The following is a 20,422-nucleotide window of genomic DNA, read 5'->3' as shown; positions in this document are numbered from 1 at the left end:
AGGTTTTCCCGTGAAAGCAACATAAAGTTTAAGGAAAATAATTCGTCCAACTCGAATCCACGACCCTGAGATTATGAATCTCAAGCTCTACCGACTGAGCTCGCCGGGCTTCTCAACATCTACCCTGTCAATCCCCTTCAGAATATTGTCCGTTTCAATGAGATCACCTCTCATTCTTCTAAACTCCAGAGAGTATCGGCATATTCTACACAATTTCTCACCGTAGGACAGTGTTCTCAACCCAGGAATCAATCTGGTGAACCTCTGTTCTACCACCTCCAAGGCAAGTGTATCCTTCCTCAGATAAGGAGACCAAAACTGTGCGCAGTACTCCAGGTGTGGTCTCACCAAGACCCTGCACGATTGCAGCAAGATTTCCTTACTCTTGTACTGTGCACTATATATTAGATATTATGGGCCGAATAACCTGTTTTTCTGCTGATTCTCCGGTTGTATAAAAAGTTATTAAAATTCGATAGTTGCTCAGCAAACATATTTGTATTTCCTTCAGTGTGCAACACATGTGGGTGGATTAATGATGAATGAAACAATTATTCAGTATCTCACAGACTTGAATTATTTTTGTCAACTTGCTCTGTAAAAATGATTTCCCTGACCAGGAATCAAACCCAGACCACGGCAGTGAGAGCACCAGATCCTAACCACTGGACTACCAGGGAACACTGCTTGCAGATTCTGCGATAGCTTTAAATATAGTCAGCTTACAATCACAGCTGAGAATTGTGCGGTGACACGGCGTGTAACTGGATTTGCTGGGAGCAGCGTGGAAGCCCCGACCTGCGTGAGAACACCAGCGGCAGGTCGGGGCCATAAAAAGAGCGGTGAGCGGCGGCCTGGGAGCAGCGTGGTGGTGTACCACGGCAAGGTACAGCGCGAGCTGGTGCAGGAGGGCGACGGCAGCGAAGTGTGATGTCATCAAAGTCCAGGTCGGTGATTGTAGCGTGGGCAGGTACAGCAGGAGCAGCGAGAGACTGTGGAGGGATGTGATCGGGGCCCAGGGGTGGTGTGAGTTCAGGGCCAGGGGCCCAGGGGCAGCACGGGCCAGCCCACACTGCAATATGTGTGGTCACTGGGTCCGTGCAGCAGAGCTGGTCTCCAGTCTTCTTGGTAAACCCTTGCCACTGGACCAAGACCTCGCTCTGTCAAGCCCGTGTGATGGCTGGGATGCAACGGTCACCACACGTTAAAAAAATCCACGCACAGGCATCTTCCACACTTCAACATGCAGTTCGGGACCTGGAATATTAGGTCCATCATTGAAACACGTGTGAACTCATTGTTTTTTGGTGTGCAAGCAAGTCATCCTCGCTTCGAGGGACTGCCTATGATAATGGTGAACTGGCAGCAGTTGATGGAAGCGGGCGTGAGAGGGTGAGTGACAGGTGGGCACTGCTTCTGATGCTGTCTGACCCACGGTGGGAGTGGCCGGGGATTTTAAAGCCCTTTCATTGCACCAATGAAGGGTAAATGAAACTGTGTTTCAGGAACCTTCATGTATACAAACTTGGGCACTCTGTACTGTAGACCTCGTGCTGCAACGGTCGTGTGTCTGACTCCAGATCAGAAGGCTGCGTGTTTATATCACGTCGGGGTTACTGTACTTTTCCATATTGTTCTTCCGGAATTGAGATTTGCTTTGCTGTTTCACAATTTGCTTTCCCACCCATCTTTGTATCATCAGCAAACTTGGCTCCATTACACTCGGTCCCTGTATCCCTGGGATAGGGGAGGGAAGACACACCGGAGAAGTGTGAGCTTGTGGACCGGAGAAGTTGCAGCTGCTGGAGCTGTGCGTTTTATCGGGGAGGGACGGGGGGAGAGCCCGCCGAGTGACCGGAGAAGCTGAGAAGCTGCTGTGCTTTTCATCGGGTTTGACACTGTTTAAAAATGGCAGAGTGCCAAGTTTTCTCTCCCTACTGCGCATGCGCGAAGGTGCCAGCAGTGTTTTCAGCGCAGGCATTTGGCTCCGCCCCCCACTTCACAATCGACACCACGCCAGGACTCCGGGGACTGTTCACAGCGGCCAGGAGGGGGCGAGTTTTTCCCAGAGCCGTTTCCAGCGCACAATGTCGGTGCGCTTGAGGTCAGTGCGCCGACAAAACTGCTTGGGGAAAACCTAGTCCTTGAAGAGTAAGGAGTACACTGAAGGAAATACAAATATGTTTGCCGAGCAACTGTCAAATTTTAATAACTTTTTATACAACCATCGAATCAGCAAAAAAACATGGCACTCGGCCCATAGTACCTAATATATAGCCCACAGTACAAGAGTAAGGAAGTCTTGCTACAATTGTACAGGGCACTGGTGAGACCACACCTGGAGTACTGCGCACAGTTTTGGTCTCCTTATTTAAGGAAGGAAATATTTGCCTGGGATGAGGTACAATGGAGGTTCACGAGATTGATTCCTGGGTTGAGGGGACTGTCTAAAGTTGAGAGATTGCGTAGAATGGGCCGATATTCTCCGGCGTTTAGAAGAATCAGAGGTGATCTCATTGAAACACACAATATTCTGAAGGGGATTGACAGGGTAGATGCTGAGAGGTTGTTTTCCCCGGGCTGGAGTGTCTAGAACCAGGGGGCACAGTCTCAGGTTCAGGGGTCGGCCATTTAAGACAGAGATAAGGAGGAATTTCTTCACTCAGAGGGTTATGAATCTGTGGAATTCTCTGCCCCACAGGCCTGTGGATGCTGAGTCTCTGAATATATTCAAGGCTGTGTTAGATACATTTTTGGAGTCTCGGGGAATCAAGGGATCGAGAGATCACTGGAGTTGAGAAGAATGAGAGGGGATCTTATGGAAGCATATAAAATTCTGACGGGACTGGACAGGTCCTGATGTTGGGGAAGTCCAGAACCAGGGGTCAGAGTCGAAGGGATAAGGGGTAAGCCATTTAGGACTGAGATGAGGAGAAACTTCTTCACTCAGAGAGTTGTTAACCTATGGGAATTCTCTGCCAGAGAGTTGTTGATGCCAGTTTGTTAGATATATTCAAGAGGGAGTTAGATGTGGCCCTTATGGCTAAATGGATCAAGGGGTATGGAGAGAAAGCAGGAAAGGGGTACTGAGCTGAATGATCATCCATGATCTTATTGAATGGTGGTGTGGCTCGAAGGGCCGAATGGCCTACTCCTGCACCTATTTTCTATGTTTCTATTTTTCTGTGTCCTTAATAATGGATTCCAACATTTTCCCAACCACAGATGTTAGGCTAACTGGTCAGTAGTTTCCTGCTTTTTGTTGCCTCCTTTTTAAAATAGGGGCATTACATTTGCAGTTTTCCAATCTGCTGGGTCCTCCCCAGAATCCAGCGAGTGCTGGTCCACAGATCCCTGAAAGTAGCAGGCCAGGTAGCTAAGGTGGTTGAGAAGGAATATGGAATGGTTGCCTTTATTAGCCGAGGCATAGAATACAAGAGAAGGGATCGGTTTGGCAGGTTAGTCCACAGCTGGAGTACTGCGTGCAGTTCTGGTCGCCATATTACAGGAAGGACATGATTGCACTGAAGAGGATACAGAGGAGATTTACGAGGATGTTGCCGGGAGTGGAGAATCTTCGCCATGAGGACAGATTAGATAGGCTGGATTTGGTTTCCATGGAACAGAGCCTGAGGGGAGACCTCATTGAGGTGTATAAAATTATGAAGGGCCCAGATATAGTGGATAGAAAGGACCTACTTCCCTTAGCAGAGGACTCAACAATAAGGAGGCATAAATTTAAAGTAATTGGTGAAAGTTTAGAGGGAAAATTTCTTCCCCCAGAGGGTTGTGGGGGTCTGGAAGTCACTGCCGGAAAGGGTGGGAGAGGCAGAAAGCCTCACCACATTTAAAAAGTGCTTGGATGTGCACCTGAAGTGCCGTAACCTGCAGGGTTATGGACCTCGAGCTGGAAAGTGGGATTAGGCTGGATAGCCTCTTGTTGGCCGAAGCGGACACGATGGGCCGAAATGGCATCCTTCCGTGCTGTAAACATCTATGATTCTATGAACTTCTTTGCAAAGAGTTGAGGTGCGTGTGGGGTGATTTGGGCACATCTTTCCTCACATGACAACACTCCAAAGGTAACTCAATGGCTGTAAAGCACTTTGGAGCATCAGGAGTTCCTGACAGACGCTGCAGAAATGCAAGTCCTTCTTTGCAAAAGTCCGATGCAAATTCAAGGATCGTCCAGGATTTGAGCCCTGAATCTCTCACAAATTTCAAGCAGCAAACCCAAATAAAGAATCAGATCCCTGGACCAACAAGCCAACTGCTTAACACAGGTGGAGATAAGATGTAACCATTATTGAAGCATTTTTTAGTGTTTGTTGCAATTCTTGATCGGAGGAGCACATGAGACGGAATCAGTGACTTTGTCTTTTCGACATTTCTTCTGAAGTGCCGCACGGTCCCACTCCTGCAGTCAATGAGCTGTTGGGTCGTTAATGTATCCATCATCATCATCATCATAGGCGGTCCCTCGAAATGAGGAAGTCTTGCTTCCACGCCGAAAAAGGATGAGTTCACAGGTGTTTCAATGAAGGACCCGAACTACATCCCAAAGGGTGGAAGATGCCTGTGCGTGGATTTTTTTAACGTGTGGTGGCCGCTGCATCCCAGCCATCACACGGGCTTGACAGAGCGAGGTCTTGGTCCAGTGGCAAGGGTTAACCAAGACGACTGGAGAACAGCTCTGCTGCACGGACCTAGTGCACACACATATCGCAGTGTGGGCTGGCCCGTGCTGCCCCTGAGCCCCTATCCCTGAACTCATGCCTCCCCTGGGCCCTGATCACGTCCCTCTACAGTCTCTCGCCGCTCCTTCGCCCCAATCTCGCCGCTCATGCTGTATCTGCCCACGCTCCAATCACCGACCTGGAACTTGCTGACGTCATTCTTCGATGCCGCCGCCCTCCTGCACTAACTCGCGCTGCTCCCTGGAGTAGTCTCCCGGGACCTCCAAGCTGCTCCCAGGGCCGCTCGCCGTTCCTTTTATGGCCCCGACCTGCCGCTGGTGTTCTCCCATTAGTGTATCCAGGATGTGGGTGGCCACCCCGAGCGCAGCAGAGAGGTTTCTGCATTAGTTCTGGGTGGGGACAGTATCTTTTCCCTTCTCTCTTCCTCTTGCCTATATCCCTGTGCTTTTATTTCTCTATTTATTCCCCCTGTCTCAGTTTCTAGTGTTTAAAAGTGAACAAAAGATGAAATTGGTGTCTCTGTGGAACAACTTCTCTCACTCAAAGTAAGATGCACTACTGTTGCACCATGAGGTCTAGGTATCTAGCCATTGATATTCAGGTTCAAATATAAATATATATAAATATATCTACATCTATCATAACTGTTCCCTGGTGGTCGAGGGGTTAAGATCTGGTGCACTAACCTGGTTTCAATTGTCGATCAATTCGTCGCATAAAAATAATTGAGGTCTGTGAGACGATTAATAATTGCTGCAATCACCATGAATACCAATACTTTCTGTGATAGACCGAGCTTACAGACTATCTGGCTTCTCCTGCCCTTTGCCGGGCACGTGTTCCGGGTTTAATTTTGTAAACTGGGTGAGTTCACTGATCGCGGAGAGACGGTAGGAGCCTCTGTGGCCCCACTGTGAGGATCTGGAAGTGAACACGGTGGCTGGGTGATCCGTGACATTTCTGTAAAGGGCAGTGGAGGAGAAGTATTGAGAACTTTCAGTGTGGGACCGAAGTTGTTTCAGGTGAGCCTCCTCATTCCCGATCAGCACAGAGGGAGCTCACTGGTCAGCTCCCCTCTGTTGGGGCTGTTGTGCCAAAGGTTCCTGTGGTGTCATTGTTATCACGTTTGCTTTACATGCCAAAGGTCTTTGCTTCAATCCCGGGCAGAAACATTGTATTTAAACTTGCTATAAGGAAACAATCGGAGGTTAGTTTCGTCTCCTGGCAAATGCTGCATGATTTGCTGAGATTTCCAGCATTTGCTGTTTTTATTTGCTATTTATTCTCCTGGCAAATGGGCTCCCTTACTCCTTCATTGCTCTTTATTTCACTTCAATAACTTTGAGTGAGAGAAAACGGATCCACCGGGGACCTTTCGTGTGTGAGGCCAACGTGATATCCGCCACACTGCAGCCCATCAAAGGGCGAGAAACCACTGAATATAAAGGATGAGCTCACAAATATCAGGGGCAGTGCAGTCTGGTCAACGTCAAACCCTCCTTTCTTATTCAGCAGAGGCATGAACGGGAGTCAGATGCCAAAAAGTTTAATTAAAGACAGAAATACAAGTAACACTTCCAAAACTTTTCACTGTAAAATTATTTCACTTTATTTGAAATCCTACTGCGTTGAATCTGAAAATTGGGCACCGTGGGATTTTATCTTCACTACTGATTCTATTTTATCTTCACTACTGATTCTATCTCCTGAATCAGATGCCTCTTTTTTTGCCGACTCAATCCATGTCCATTTGCAATGTTCTGCTTCCACCCACACTATGAAATGTGCCACTAACTAATAGAATCATGGAATGGTTACATCACGGAAGGCCATTCGGCCCGTCGAGCCCGTGCCAACTCTCAGCGAGTCCCACTCCCCCGCCCTTTCCCCGTAGCCCTGAAATTGTTTTTCCTTCAGACACTTATCCAGCTCCCGTTTGAAAAATAAGATTGAGTCTGCCTCCACCGTCCTTTCAAGCAGTGCATTCCAGTTCCTAACCACTCGCTGCTCAATGGTCACCTCCTGTTCCTATGTGTAAAGTCTGGGAAACACTAGATCAATTCCTGCCACACTCACAGCCTTCCTAAATATAGCACCATCACTCTATTCTCATAAAACCAGCTGCTGGAGTATCGGCCAGCTGTGTATGTTAAAGCTCTGGTGATGTTCCTGACATTGCTGTAGTGTTTCTGTAATGCAGTGGTTATCAGCTAACACAAAAAATGTCCCTGGTTCGAAACTGGGCGGAAGCATTTTGAAAACTTGTTGAATTAATTTTTATAAAAAATGGATTTATTCATATTCGTGGTTCAATATTAACAAAACACAATGTCCCACAGCCTTGTTAAATTTTCTGATATCTCTGTACAGTTCTGTATACACTCAAACTCGACACTTGAACTGAATGCTCATAAAAGTATTGGAGTGGGAACTCACTGGATAACAGCACAGCTGGCAATGTTTGCAGAAGAAATTTGTGCAACCAAAACGCACAATGACAACCTGGAACTGTGCGGCACCGAATCCTCAGGGAAAAACAGCAAAAGAGATCTTCCTTGGGTGGGCTCGAACCACCAAACTTTCTGTCAACAGTCGAATGTGGTAACCCATTGCGCCACAGAAACTTACGCAAATAAACATCGCAAGACATCCCAAACCAGGGTATCAGTCAGTTAAAGCTTCAGATTGCTCTGACCGGGATGGAACTTCTCCACTCTCAGTTGTATTTTTTCCAAATAAAGCGTGGGACATTCATTGTGGATGTGTGGAAGCAGTCTGGTCCCGCACACTGCAGACACTTCCATTTCACCACCAACCAGCTCTCCCACAACCGGTGTGATCTACCTTCCAGCCTTCCGGTGCCTTGTCTGTGACAAAGTATTCTGATTGTACCGAAGCTGGTATTAGGTTGTAATTCCTTTTCGGCTCTGACTGCAGATATTCCTGTGATTAAATGTGTACACAATGCTTACAGGGACAGTTCGATTCACCGTTTCTTTGCTTGGTGAAATTTCAAAGACTGAAAGTGACACACATCAACCCCAAACCTCGTCACCTACTTGCTAACTCGACAAAATGTTGCATTTTCTATTCATGCCAAGCATTTTGCATTCATGCATTGCAATGCCAACGCACTTTTTACCTGGCAAGACTGAAGTACAAGCTGTGATGAACAGTGTGAAACAGAAACAGCTACTTGAGAACCCATAGCCTCGACGGTATCTGTGTGAATTGCTCTGCATCGATAATTAGCAGAGCGTAAAGAGAGGAAACTGACGATGTGGATGAGGAAAGGCCGAGCCAAAGTGTAATGTTGCAGATGATTTTGTTGTTTTTGAGAAATGTTTCAAAGATTTTACATTATCTGTTCAATGGTGTAATGGTGAGAAATTAGGATTCTGAATCCAGTGATCTGTGTTTAAATCTTTGTGGGACCTGAATGCTTGTTGTCCCAGCTGCTGAAAATTTGGGACAAACAAGTGACAGACACCTGGTGCAGGTGGGCAGTTTTGTAGCCGTTGTCATTGATGCTTGATCGACAAGTCTAGTTGTCAATTCGTGTGTTCAACCGTCAGTTACCTGTTACAAAATGGTTTAAACAGCTGTCTTGCTCTTTTCACTTCGTTGCTTTTAACCTCGAATTACCCGCACACACTCCGTTGTAGTAAAGGCAGGATCGGGTCTTTTATTTAAACATTCATACCAAACAAACCAAGTATGAAAGTTACTGAGAACACTTCACAAAGGCAGCTTGTTTCTATTTCCGTGGCTGCTTGAGACACACACCTTCCGAATGTCCAGTGTCTCTGGTGTCTGCGTGTGTGAGTCTCATCTTTATACTCTTATTTCTTTGCATTTAGACAATCACGGCTAACTGCTTTGTGAATTGTTTAACATACAGACTTAATATTGCTTGTTTAACCTGCAGATGTCATTAAATAGTAACAAAGGTACAATGAAATATTTAACATACAGACAATGACCAATTACTCATTTCGATGGCTGAAGGCACCACTTTGTCTAACAGTCTCTTTCGATCCAAACTTCAATCTTCCTGTTTTTTAATCCAAACTTCAGACTGCGTGCTGAAGCAAAGAGTTCAGCAATGCGGGACTGTGCTCCCACATTCCCCTACTTTTTCTCCTCGCCTCTCTGCAGGTCTTATCTGGGTAACATACATTTGCATGGTGGCTCGAGCTCGTTCAACAGCATTGTCCAGTTGTAGTCCTTGTTTTCCAACACGACATCCACAGTAAATCAAAATGACCAGCACGGTCAGCTGAACTAGCACCAGCATAAGGACAGGGTGTATCATTGTGTTCATCACACCTGTTGCCGTCGGGCTCCATCCCAACAATGACTCCCACCAGCTTACATGTTCATTTTGCTCCAAAGTTGTGTGCACGTTCTCGATTTCCGCAGTGTGATGGTTAATGTCCACAACGATTGCTTGATTCAAACTCTGTAGCTGTTGAAATGTTGTATTCCATTTCCGTATTTCCTTCTTCCAAATAGCAGCACGCTTAGGGTCAAAGTATGGTTCTTGTAGATTCAGATTCTCAGGATGCTATTTTAAAGTCCGTTGGTCTGTGATCACCATATCCATTTTTACTTAAAAGTCAACTTTCAATTTTTGATGTTTCCAACTGAATTCCATGCTGTTTACATTCAGAAATGTAAACTCGCAATCGGTGTCTTCGACCAAGTCTGTTGCACTCTGCACAGGTTTTAACAATTTCCTCTGCTTTGTGGGAGAAGTGTAACAACATGCAGTAAAGGATGACGGAAATGCTGAATAGTCAGTCGAGAGACCCAGTCCTTCTCTCAGTTCACCCTTTTGAACTGCTGTAATTCACTCTATCGACATTTGCAACGATCCAACTTCTATTTCACATCCTTAAAGATCATGTTTGTAACTCCCACATTTGAGCTTTTCACTGAACATCTCATCAGTTCTGAAACAGCCCATTCCTGCAGAAACTTTAAATGTTTCTGAACAAGCTTCTCCCACTGCTTTCATCTCTGACTGTTCAGTAACTGCTCCTCGTGTATCTGGGGTGTTGGGGAACTGTCTCTGAAGAGGGGAATCCCCTTCCTCCAGGAGCACCTTCATTTGTCTGGCTGACCCTGTGTCCACTTCCCGCTGCCCTTCCACACAAGCCTCGATAAGGTTATGGCCACCCCTATCCTGAAGTAAGGATCCTAATGGAACGACATGTGTGGTTGAGGAACGGCATCCCTATAGGGATCCTCCCTCACCTGCGGAATCTACCCCCGACCTCAGCAACTGAACCGAGGTATCATTCCTGTCTGTGACTCCAGCTTCTCTTTCCTGATTCTTCAACTTTTCTTTTAACTTTTCTAATTCTTTAGCCAGTCTATCCCTGTCCTCTATCAACTGACGGCCACTACCTGGTCCTGCTCCTTTTATGTGACTCCTCGCGGGATTCATCCACTCAGGCCCTTCTGTCTTCCATCGCTGTAGCTCCTGTCTCACTTCCATGACTGAAATTCCTGCAGCTCCCTGATACAAGCTTTCTACCCTTGCCAACCATTTATCAAAACGTTCGTCCCCACCCCAGGCATCTACTTCCAGAACTACTGACGGGGATAGGAGAGTCAAAATGATCTCTCTATGTGTACCATCCCCGTAATGACTGATATCAATCCAATTACTTCCCAAACTTTTACACAACTGGAATATACGTTCCCCAGCTTCCCTGTGTCCTTCCCCTGGTAATAATGCAAGCCGCTTTATTAACTGTGGCCCTGAGTGAGTAACAAAGATTGCAGCTATTATTCTACCAAGCATGAGACCTGGAAGTTGTTTCAAAACCTACTCCCGTTCCCCGGTGATTCCCTGAAGCTCACAGAACCATGTGAACCCTCGGTTTCTCTGATATGTTCCCTGACTGCCACCATCCCAGAATATTACACCACCATTGGGCAAACTTTTTAAGATCCTGAAGAGGTGCAGGTCCCACTTCACTTAGGACAGCTCTCATGTCCTGTAACTGTACCCCTCCTCGCTCATACCAGGTATCACCAAAACCACTTAAGGTCGTGTTCCCTTCACGAGCTCCATAGGGAGCAGAGGAATCATGATCCTGCTCTGGCCTTGTCCGCTCGAGCGTGCTTCCCCCACTCTCCACATTATCGGAAGGTCGTGTGTAATGTTGTGGGGTGTTAAGCGTCTGAGTAACCGAAGAGTCATCTAACTGCTCCGCCTCCGTACCTAACGTTGCCACGCGAACCACACGGGTTCGAGGCTCCGAAGTCAGAGAAGACAACGGAGCTGTGGATGGGAACGGTGGGCATTCTCCCTGTCCCTTCATCCCCTTTAAACTCTCAGACCCGGGGAATCCTCCGAATACCACCCAGCTTTATCAATTGCTGTCTCCGCTGGCCAACCTAATACCACCATCTGCTGCAGCTTAGATATTCCTTTCTCTAGATCTTGTTTATGCTTCTGTTCATCAGCAAGATGCTGATGCAGTGTCAGAACAGTCCTGGCTGCCCCGAGTGCCTGAAATCACCAATTCTCTACTTCTTTACTCACTGCTGTTAGCTGCTCTCTGAGTTCTGAGACTTCCCTATCTGGAGCCTCAGCCTCTTCTCCTAACGTTTGAATCCCCAGCATGAGACACTGCAACACTCACGCTTTTCTCTTTATATCACTTTTTAACCCAAACACTTTAATCTTTTTTAACTGGACACTCTTCACTAAGGACTGCCGTGTCTCTCTCCATCCTCCTGTCATTGTTTCCTGTCTCATCCCATAAGTTCCCCCTTTCGACTCAATCCATTCATTAAGAAATGACCGGACTTCAACTGGAATACCTCCTGAGCCTCCCATTACGAACTGAAGATCCCTTTAATCACGACAATTAAGAGAATGCTCACCCCTCGAACTGATGTGTGGGAAACACATCTTCCAACAACTCAGCCAACTTTCTGCTTCATGTCGGGGTCTTCGAATAAGCCAACGAACTTTTGAAAATCACGTCGGGATCACCAAAATGTTGTAAACGGCTGTCTTGCTCTTTTCACTTCGTTGCTTTTAACGTCGAATTACCCACACACACTCCGTTGTAGTAAAGGCAGGATCGGGTCTTTTATTTAAACATTCATACTAAACAAACCAAGTATGAAAGTTACTGAGAACACTTCACAAAGGCAGCTTGCTTCGATTTCCGTGGCTGCTTGAGACACACACCTTCCAAATGTCCAGTGTCTCTGCTGTCTGTGTCTCTACAGTCCATAAGGATCTCATCTTTACACTGAAAAAGCCTTTGAACTCTTATTCTTTGCATTCAGACAATCCTGACTAACTGCTTTCTGAATCGTTTAACAGACAGACTTAATATTGCTTGTTTAACCTACAGATCTCATTAAATAGTAACAAGGTTACACTCAAATACTGAACATACAGGCATTGTCAAATCGTTTAGTCCTGAATTTCCATTATTCCCACCGTAACAAGGTACTCAAATATTTAACATCCAGTCAATGACCAGTTACTCATCTCACTGGCTGAAGGCACCACCTTGTCTAACAGTATCATTTCCATCCAAACTTCAATCTTCCTGTTATTTAATCCAAACTTCAGACTGCGTGCTGAAGCAAAGAGTTCAGCAATGCAGGACTGTGCTCACACAGAGCACACGATTTGACAACGAGACTTGCAGATCAAGCATCAATGACAAAGGCAACAAAATTGTCCACCAGCACCAGATGTCTTTCACTTGTTTGTCCCAAATTTTCAGCCACTGGGACAACAAGAATTGAAGTTCCACTGAGATTTGAACTCAGATTGTTGGATTCAAAGTCCAGCGTGCTCACCATTACACCATGGAACCAACCACACAAAAACCTTTGAAACAGTTCTCAAAAACAAAAAAATCATCTCCAAAATTACACTTTGGCTCGGCCTTTTCTCATGTTTCGCGTCAGTTCCCAATATTGGGAATGTCCAGAACCATGGAACACAGTCTAGGAATAATGGGTAAGCCATTTAGGACCGAGATGAGGAGAACCTTCTTCACTCAGAGAGTTGTTAAGCTGTGCAATTCATTACTGCAGAGAGTTTTTGATGACTGTTCATTGGATATATTCAAGAGGGAGTTAGATGTTGCCCGGACGGCTAAAGGGATCAAGAGGTATGGAGACAAAGCAGGAATTGGGTACTGAGGTGAATGATCAGCCATGATCTTATTGAGTGATGGTGCAGGCTCGAAGGGCTGAATGGCCTACTCCTGCAAGTATTTTCTATGTTTCTATGAAGTGCCTGCATTTCAAAAAGCGTTGCTTTTATTCATCCTGCGGAATGCATATTGCACAGATAATCTCAGCACACATTGTGCAGGCAAAGGCAGCATTAGACAACAAAGTGATTTCTCCTCCGCTGATTTGTAAAAGGTAACTGATTGTTGAGCAGACATTTTGACAACTTGACTTGTGGATCAAGCATCAATGACAAAGGCGACAAAACTGCCCTTGAACGCCAGGTATCTTTCACTTGTTTGCCCCTAAATGTCAGCAGTTGGGACAACAAGCATTCAGGTTCTACTGAGATTTGAACTCAGATAATTGGATTTAAATTCCAGAGTGCTCACCATTACACCATGGAACCAACTACACTAAAATCTTTGAAACATTTCTCAAAAACAGCCAAATCATCTCCACATTACACTTTGGCTCGGCCTTTTTTTAATCTATAGTGGCAGTGCCTGCATTTCAAAAAGCGTTATTTTTGTTCATCTTGCTGAATGCAGATTGCACAGATAATCTCAGCACATATTGTGCAGGTAAAGGCAGTATTTTAGAAAATAAACTGATTTCTCCTCCGCTGATTTGTAACAGGTAACTGATGGTTAGCAACATAGAAACATAGAAAAAAACATGTGCAGGATTAGGCCATTCGGCCCTTCGAGCCTTCCCCGCCATTCTATAAGATCATGGCTGACCATTCCTTCAGTACCCCTATCCTGCTTTCTCTCCATACCCCTTGATCCCCTTAACCGTAAGAGCCATATCTAACTCCCTCTTGAATATATCCAATGAACTGGCATCAACAACTCTCTGCGGCAGGAAATTCCACAGGTTAAGAACTCTCTGAGTGAAGAAGTTTCTCCTCATCTTGGTCCTAAATGGCCTACCCCTTATCCTAAGACTATAACCCCTGGTTCTGGACTTCCCAAACATCGGGAACATTCTTCCTGTTTCTAACCTGTCCAGTCCTGTCAGAATCTTATACGTTTCTATGAGATCCCCTCTCTTCCTTCTAAACTCCAGTGAATGAACACACGATTTGCCAACGAGCCTTGTCAATCAAGCATCAATGACAAAGGCAACAAAACTGCCCACCAGGTGTCTTTCATCTGTTTGTCCCAAATTTTCAGCAGCTGGGACAACAAGCATTCAGGTTCCCCCAAGATTTGAACTCAGATCGCTGAATTCAGAGTCCTTACCATTACACCATTGAACCAACAATGCAAAAATTATTTGAAACATTTCTCAAAAACAATAAAATCATCTCCAACATTACACTTTGGCTCAGCCTTTTCTCTTCCATAGTGTTCCCCTCTTTACGTTCTGCTAATTATCGATGCAGACCAATTCACACAGATGCTGTCGAGGCTATGGGTTCTCAAGTGCCTGTTTTTGTTTCACACTGTTCATCACAGCTTGTACTTCAGTCTTGCCAGGTAAAAAGTGCATTGGCATTGCAATGCATTAATGTAAAATGCTTGGCATGAAAAGAAAATACAAATTATTTCGAGCACAAAACATGCAGTGCCTGCATTTCAAAAAGCATTGCTTTTATTCATCCAGCTGAAAGCATATTGCACAGATAATCTCAGCACACATTGTGCAGGTAAAGGCAGCATTAGATAAAAAAACTGGTTTATCCTCCGCTGATTTGTAACAGGTAACTGATGGTTGAACACACGATTTGACAACTGGACTTGCAGATCAAGCATCACTGACAAAGGCAACAAAACTGCCCACCAACACCAGGTGTCTTTCACTTGTTTGTCCCAAATTTTCAGCAGTTGGGACAGCAAGAATTGAGGTTCCACCACAATGTGAACTCAGATCACTGGTTTACTGAGTACAGAATGCTCACCATTACACCATGGAACCAATCATGCCAAAGTTTTTGAAACATAGAAACATAGAAAATAGGTGCAGGAGTAGGATTGCAAAAATTCGTTGGACAACCCCCCAGTGTGTGGACTCATTGGAAAGGAAATTTAATTTGGAACTATCAACCAGAAAGTTTGGGATCCTAAAGTGCACATGGAAGAAACTACAAGTTTTAATCGAATTTGGAATTTTACAAAGCAGATTGGGTCCGTGTGGAAAGGGCTGAGAACGAAAGGACCGTTCAAAGAAAGCTGTTTGGGTATTGAAGCTGTCTGGGATATTGAAGCTGAAAAAATTGTCTGGGGAATTGTGTAAACTCGAAAACCCATCTCCCCGGGAGACATTAACATAGCAACAATCAACCCAGAGATAGCCAGCCATCACTCTGAGCAGGAAACCCTTCCAGCGTATACAAAATGACAATGGCCCATCCAGCCCGCATGGAAAACCCAGGCCTCGGCTGACATTGCAAATACCAAAAATCTAATTTTCCCGATCAAGAAACAAATTCAAAAGATCAACACATCCGAGACAGGTTACCATTAATGGGCCCGCCAAAATATAACAAAGAGATATCAAGCCCGCCAAAATTAAAACAAAGAATCGGGGCTCATTTGGCACGCAAATTAGAACGGCTCCCAAAGTATAACTGGGGCCTTGTTTTTTAACGAAAGAAGGAGAACGGGAAGGAGGGAAAAAGGAGAGAGATCGCCGCAGCAGTTTGTATCAAGCCTTCCAGAGAGCTTGCTACACAGCCTCCTATACAGCTCTTCTGAGCTCCAACATCTTCAGCCTCGACGACACTCCTGGACCACACTGCCCTGCAACCGAAGGAGAAGGAAGAACATCATCACAGCAGAGAAAGCAGTTCCCAGTAACTTCGGACATCATCATCGCGGCAGCAACTGACCACAGCCAACGTGGTAACATCGAAAACACCGCGACCGACAAATTCTAAGATAAACAGTCCTCAAGAAGAAACCAAAGATTCGAAAGTTTCCCCTCTACAATCTGTTCCTCGATACCAACAGGTGAAACATTACCCAAAAGAACTTTAAAACCTACTGCTGACGGAAGAAAGTGGGTACTCACCCCATAAATCCAATACGCACCCTACCGCATTAGCGGACACCACCCAACTGAAGACTACGCAGTAAGAAGTCTTCCACGATGTTCGGGGTACGGCAAGCAGAACTTACAGAGTCCAGCGAACCTCGAAGCTGCAAACCACCGCCAACTGACAATAAGAGGATTGGTGAGCATAATCCCTGTTTGCCCTCGAGTTTCACCGAGTCAGAGTTAGGCATTGGGAGGTGGGAGGTGTATTATTTTTCTGTAACCCCTTTAAAGTGTGATAAATGTTTTTTTATTCGAGTAATTACAAGCTCGACATTTTACGTTCTTGCACTTAATAAAATTGAGGTTCTTTGCACCAAAACCAATTGTCTCTTGCACTTTGTCACATCCCCAAATAAATCCAAAGTCTAGAACCCAGATAGTGCGAGCGATTCAAACCACTCAGAAGGTCAGAGGTGAACCTCACCCCACACACCACGCCAGATAGAATGGCGACCACGGCAGGACTTTGGTGTAAAGGATGTGATGCAGAGATTGCTGTTTTGGAGGAAAGAACAAAGATGGAAGAGAGGATTTCCTCCTATGTGTATAAGAAAGTGAATGTCACTAAGGAATGGGTGCTTGGTTTGTTGCGCGCTGAGCGTTCAGGAGACGCTGCGGCCCAGTGGACAGCCAGCAAGTACCATAAGGAATCAGTAGAAAAGGCAATTTGGTTGTCCTGACGACAGCAACAGGTCCAACCCCTAGATAAGAATATTGAGCTATGGCAGAAGAAAGGTGTGGGGGGAACTCCGTAAACTAAAACATGGAAAGACACAGCGAATGGAAAGGTTCAAAAACAGCCAGGACTATTTTCAGTGTCAGGTTACCGAGGCTAAGAATAATGAAAAGATACTGTGGGAGGAAAACACTCGCCTCACCCTTCAAGTAAAAGAGTTGGAGGATAAGTTAACAGATATACAGCAGCTTATAAAGTAGCCAGCACTAATGGGTTTGAGTCAGGAGACCACGGTCCCTGCCAGCAACAAACAAAAGTTTAACCCTTGCTCTGTGCAAGGCAAAAGGCAAGGTAATCCTAATAAACCCAGGTATGGCCCGTGTAAACCTGGAAGAGAAGGAGGAAACTGTTCAACCACCACCTGTGGTGCCGGTGACTATACCGGTTCGGCAGCAGGAGGGTGAACGAGTTGTGGGGCGGACAGGGATAGCGGACCACCACCACCTGTGGCCCCGAGTTTCAGCTTGGCTTGGCAGCATGGAGGAGGGGTAGGCGACCCAGAACTGGAAGGGCCAGAACCAGGGCCAATGTGCCCGGTCCGGCAACAAACGTTTGGCCCGCACACCGGTGCTGGGGGTCTGGGGCCCGTGGAAAGTCAGTTTGTGGTTCCTCGAAAGGAATCACCTAAGCCGGGATGAGAGAGCCCACTCGCTACGAAGCCTGATGGCAAACAATTTACCACGTATAAGGACAAAGGCTGAGGCCTGGTTTGACCCGAGAAATCCCCAGGCCACCGAACAGGGAGTGGTCAGGGAACTGACCCGAGACTACTGGAACGGCAGGGGGATGGAAGAGCATCCACCCAAGGGAAGAGTTCTCGAAATCAGACCAAGTCAGGACAAGAGGGAATGGTGCCACGAGGGGGGCAACCCCTCCGGTACAAAACGTACCTGTTTTGGGTGCGGAAAAAGTGGGCACTGGAGAAAGAATTGTAGAAACCCATGGAAGAGTATCACAGGGAAGAGTTCTCCTGCCCCTGCCCAAAAGACCGAGACCGAGAAGCCAGCCCCTCCCCACACGTTTGATACCTTTCTGACTGCGCTGCGAACAATGCTGGATGGCTCTGGGAGGGTAGCCACCGCCACCGGTACCGAAATCCCATCTGCCCCATCCCAGCCAAAACAGTGACTAGAACAGACACAGCCTGTTCCCCTGTGTTCCCTCGAGTACGATGCGTGGGGGAGACCGACCGTTCAGATGGAGGTGGAGAAGGTGAAAGGGACTGACCTGCTGGATACCGGTGCATCAAGCACCCTTGTCTATGTAAATAACCCCGCCGCCTCACCTCTGTCGAACGGGGTCCCCTAGAGCTTAGTGGGTTTCACAGGCACCGAGCAGGTTGGCTCATTCTACATTCCGCTCTCTGTTCATTTAGGTACACTCCACACCAAGTGGACTTGTGTCCTGATGATGTGGGAACAGGAAGGGAGAGGGATCCTGGGGGCTGACTTTATTCCAGGCCACGGGATCCTGGTGGATTTAAGAAACGACTGTCTTTGGGGGTCAGTCTGTACGGGACAGGAGAGTGAGGTGATGGTTATCCCAGAAAAACGGGGAAAGGGGACAGTGTGCACCATGAAGCCAAAGGAGTGTTACGACCGTGAATCACTGGTCAGTAACACTCCAATGGAGTACCAAAAGTATGTAAGGGCAAACCTTGCAGCTTTTGCCACTCACAAACACGACTGTGTGAGGATAAATGTGGTCGAGGTTAGCATAGATGGGGACCCTATGACCCGACCGTAGAAACAGTATAACTTCCCCAGGGAGGCGGAGGCAGACATGGAAACAGCCTTGGGTTCTTTAGTGAAACAGGGGTATTGAGACCAACAGCTGCCCATGTGAACTCTCCGTTGTGGCCGGTTTAGAAACAGGACAACTCCTGGAGAGCCACGGTCGACTATCGAGTACTCAACCGTAACATCCCCGCCTGTACACCCACTGTTGCTGCTGTCGTCGACCTCATTGGACGTATCCCAGCCTCCTCGACCACCTTCACAGTGCTGGACATTTCCAACGGGTTTGGTCCATACCTTTAAGAAGTAGCGATCAGTACAAGTTTGCTTTTACCTTTAAAGGACAGCAATACATCTGGAACTGTCTCCCTCAGGGCTTCCACAACAGCCCCAGTATTTTCCATCAATGTATGGCCAACTGTTCAAAGAGCTTCAGCAGACCCCAGCAGCTTGTACAGTATGTGGACGACCTGCTCCTGTTCACCGATGAGGGGGAGGAGCATGGTCCACTGCTGGCTGAACTGCTGGAGCTGCTGAAAGAAGAAGGGTTTAAAGTGAATCCCACAAAAGCACAGATCGGCCTGAAGGAAGTAAAATTCCTGGGACTGGCTGTGCACGCTGGGGAAAGGGCCATTGACAAAGCTAGAAGGGAAGCAGTGCAGAAGTTACCAGCTCCTGACACAGTAACAGAAGCAAGATCTTTTCTCGGGCTAACTGGGTACAGCAGAGATCTCATTGAGGATTATGCAGCCACAGCAGCCCCTCTGCTCCGACTCCGACACAAGGGAGTGGAGTGGGAATGGGACGAAGGCTGAGAGGCAGCATTTATCCAACTCAAGAAAGACCTGCAGATCGCACCAGCTCTCGCGGCTATTGATGGGGGTAAATAGTTTTTCCTGGAGGTAGCAGCCAGTGAAGGGACAGCCTGAGTGCAGTACTGCTCCAAGAGTGGCATGGCCGGCTGAGACCAGTGGTCTACTCCTCCAGGATACTCACGGATGTGGAGAAGGGACACTCCAACTGTGAGCGGCATCTCCTAGCCACTCACTGGGCTGTGAAAAGTTCACTGATCTTCACAGGGGGGTCCCCTATCACACTCCTTCCCCACCATACGCCCACCCAAATGCTCCTGGATAGTCGGATCAAGGACGGGACAGAGAGCAGTGCCTGCATTGCTCGCTGGACCCTACTCCTCTCCCAGATGGACCTGAGGGTAAAGGGTCTCTGCGAGCCAAGACTCGCAGCCAACATGATCTATCCAGGGACTGTCCACCGGTGTACGGTGGGAAATTAACATAGGTTTTCGGGCTGGGTTACACCGCAGAGGCCGAGAGATCCTTGTGGACGGTTCAAGCACGGATCTGCGGGTGAACGACTCACAGGCTGTGGAGTTTATGACCCAGAGGCAGGCATTGCCCTGGTGATTAAACTCCCCAGTATGATGAGTGCCCAGCACGCTGAACTGTCTGCGGTGGTGCATGTAGTCACACACCCCGAAGAATTCCCCAGCCCACACACGATTTTCTCGGACAGTATGTTCACATGCAATTCGTGCCTGGAGTACTTGGCTATCTGGTCCCGTCGCGGATACACATCTGCAGACGGGAGTCCCCTGGCAATTAAGCCCCGACTCGAAAAGATCATGACAGCCGTGGGGGAGGAAGGGAAGATCTATATACATAAAGTGAAGGCACATTCCACCACTGAACCCCATAGCGAGGGAAACCAGCAGGCTGACATGTTGGCCAAGCAAGGTGCGCGCACGGGCAAGCTCTAGGATCTGTACAACCCAGGCCCCATCGCAGCAGTCAGGGGCAGGATTGGGATGACAGGGAGGGCAGGGGTAGCATTGTCCCCGGACCGAAAAACGGTTCAGATCCAAGACCCCGTCCCCAAAACTGTCCTGAACACGCTAGAAAAAGGGGATAGGGTAGACGGCCCGTACAGAAGGAATGCTGTTCAGGGGGGAGCAATGGGTAGTACCC

General features: G+C 47.1%; 1 non-coding gene across 1 annotated transcript; it reads right to left on the bottom strand.

The window, feature by feature from the left end:
• Positions 1–12,484: 12,484 nt before the first annotated feature.
• trnaq-uug (transfer RNA glutamine (anticodon UUG)) lies at positions 12,485–12,556 on the bottom strand. Its single transcript has one exon. It is a non-coding gene; the product is annotated as a tRNA-Gln (tRNA).
• Positions 12,557–20,422: the final 7,866 nt, after the last annotated feature.

This window comes from Pristiophorus japonicus, unplaced genomic scaffold, assembly GCF_044704955.1.
Source record: "Pristiophorus japonicus isolate sPriJap1 unplaced genomic scaffold, sPriJap1.hap1 HAP1_SCAFFOLD_2114, whole genome shotgun sequence".
NCBI classification, from domain to species: domain Eukaryota; kingdom Metazoa; phylum Chordata; class Chondrichthyes; family Pristiophoridae; genus Pristiophorus; species Pristiophorus japonicus.
The sequence above is the reverse complement of the archived record's forward strand: the minus strand, read 5'-3'. Positions and strand labels throughout refer to the sequence as shown.